At 42.3% G+C, this 2653-nt stretch overlaps 1 long non-coding RNA gene across 1 annotated transcript in view; it reads left to right on the forward strand.

The window, feature by feature from the left end:
* Positions 1-418: 418 nt before the first annotated feature.
* Positions 419-2653, forward strand: part of LOC123979154 — a 23925-nt gene continuing 21690 nt past the window's right edge. The window contains exons 1-2 of the long non-coding RNA XR_006827168.1: positions 419-1025; positions 1881-2122. This is a non-coding gene — a long non-coding RNA (uncharacterized LOC123979154). The remainder of the gene's footprint in view (positions 1026-1880; positions 2123-2653) is intronic.

The raw sequence follows: 2653 nt of genomic DNA on the forward strand, positions 1-2653 counted from the left end.
TAAATATACTGAATTCCTTGGATTTAAGTGCACAACGGTTTTAATGATAAACTTTATTTATGTTGCACTTTTCAAAACAGATTACAAAGAGCACAAAAACACAGACTTAAAGACTTAAGGCTGGTGTAATTTTATAATTTTCTTAATGTCAAGAAATCTCCAGAAAACAGTCAGTCCATCTCTCAATGCTGTCTTACTTCCCAATGCTATATCGCAGTGCAGCAGTGAGGCTCACTGATACTTTAGTAAAAGTACAGCTACTGTACGTCCCGGTACAGCGAACGTCCCGGTAAGTTGGCGCAGATCCCACGTGCCTTGTAAAAGTGGATTCTATTGTGACACTCTGGCCTCTTCAAGGTTTTGTTGTTTAGCTAATGTTAGCTTGTTGGCTATTGTGTTCAAGCCAATTTCAAATAGTTCTTTTCAGAAGCTTTACACTGTAAGCTAATGGTAAATTTTCCTTAGTTCATGAAACTTTAGCTATCTGAAGATGGAGTGGAAATGTAAATATTGTGGTTTTATTAGTGTGAAGAAGGCGCAGCTATTTAAACACTACCAATTAAAACATGGAAGTTACACAAGGACAATACCATTTCCTTGTTTGCACCAGGACTGTTTGTGCACATTCAATTCCTTAAACAGCCTTAAAGCACACATATCTCGTGTTCACTCTAAAACTCATGAGGAACAACCAGGAGAAAATGAACCTGTCAAATTCTGCTGTCAGTTGTGTGAATTCATTGAGCCCTGCTCTGAAACTGAATTTTTCACCCACCTCCGAAGCAGACACTTGAAAGTGAAGTAACAGGTGGGGTCCAGTTGGTAAATAGCTATGCTGTGTATTATTGTTTGTGTGTGTGCACAGTGTTCAGGATAACAAATGGACCCTATTTTAACTGTGTGATGTCCTCTCTGCTCCCTCAATCCACCAGGCTTCGGATGTGACAGAAGTCAGATGCCTTGTCCTCAGGGGGCTTCCTGTCCTTCTTGGCGATGATCCATCCGCCTTCTTCAAGGCCTGCTTTGTAAGCAACTTTGATTTTTCTCTACCTCCCTTTACCTCCTCTCCCTTGTGTTAATAGTTTCTATTTTTTGGTTATTGTTCGAAAAAAAAAAACCTCTGGAGGAGGCATACTCTAAAATTGTGACCTGTGTTCACTAGGGGTGGACACACACATCACGGTTCGGTTCTGTACATTAGAGGGAAAAGCAAAACAAAAATGCAGAAGGCTTTTTTAAAAATTTTTATTGTGCATGTCTCAGGCTGTACCACCTAAAGTCATACAGTCTCTCCCCTGAACTAGCTGCAACATCTTACTTTATAGTGTGTAAAGTAAGATGTAAACAATAAGTACCTTACATCATCTCCAGACTCCATGGGCTCGCTTTCCGGGTTTACAATCTTTGTGCACTGTGCACGGCACCAGTCTGGTGCAGAGCGCATAAACACAATGTGTTGCTGTTTACCTCTCTGCAGTGTTCGTGTGTTTGTTTTCAGATCAGACACGCGGGGCTACAGATTAGGTGTCCCAAAAAAACCCCCGCGTATCTAACAGTAGGTTCGCATTACATAAATAATTTACACCCAAGTTTTATTTATTTTTATACTGTGTTTATTCTGTAAATTCATGTCCCGAACTGAGACACCTGTACCATTTTGGTTCAATACGAACACAAGTACCGTTCTACCCCTAGTGTTCACCCCAGATAATTTGTGGATGCTTCTTTGCACCTGTCCTGCGAGATTTTCTGTAGCGGTCGCTGCACTGGGCAGTGGGTGGACAATGGATAGGGCAGACATATTGGCTGTGTACCTATAGAGGGTGTTTGTAGCACTATATTGTCATGTTGATGTGATCATGCCCGGTTCCTTTTTTCAGAACGTTGATGATGAGGAAGGTTTGTACAATGATGTGCCAGTGGGAATCCTGTGCCATGAACAGCAAAACATCACTCCACACACCCAGTCTCTTCACCACAATGCATCCTCAGTGGGAATCATCTTGGAGGGAAACATTGTGATGGATGTTGAGAGCCTGCCCCAGGCCATGTACATCGTCTTCGGACTTACCTATGCACTGCATCTCAACTACCCAAAGTACATGGAGAACACTTCCAACAGGTACTTCTGAACTTAGGTAAGACAGATCTGAAACCTAAACTTCAAACACTTAAGAATCAGCTTGCAATGTAAGATCCAACATCTCTTCTTCTCAAGTCTTCAAATGTGAGTTTTCTTAAAAAAATGTATTAATTGGCAGTAAAAGTAAAGTAAAGTGAAGAGAGAGAGGGTAAGGAGAGAAGGACAGCCTAAAAATGTTACATGGTGGATAGAGAAAGCATGGGGGGTCGTGAGGAGGGGAGATAGAGGGAGGAGGAGGGGAGATTATGGGCTCTAGATGGGTATTTACTGTCAGTTTTATTTTTCACCCTTATTCTGTCTCATGTTTTTTATTTTATCCAGAGAAACATTTTTTGTTAATGATCGAGTTCACAATTGCCAAGATGGAGGAGGGGGGTAGAGAGAGGGGGAGGGGAGAGAGAAAGGGAGGCAGAGGTGGAGGGGAGAGAGAAAGGGAGGTAGAGAGAAAGGGAGGCAGAGGTGGAGGGGAGAGAGAAAGGGAGGTAGAGAGAAAGGGAGGTAGAGGCGGAG

Source organism: Micropterus dolomieu, linkage group LG11, assembly GCF_021292245.1.
Source record: "Micropterus dolomieu isolate WLL.071019.BEF.003 ecotype Adirondacks linkage group LG11, ASM2129224v1, whole genome shotgun sequence".
Classification (NCBI taxonomy): Eukaryota; Metazoa; Chordata; class Actinopteri; order Centrarchiformes; family Centrarchidae; genus Micropterus; species Micropterus dolomieu.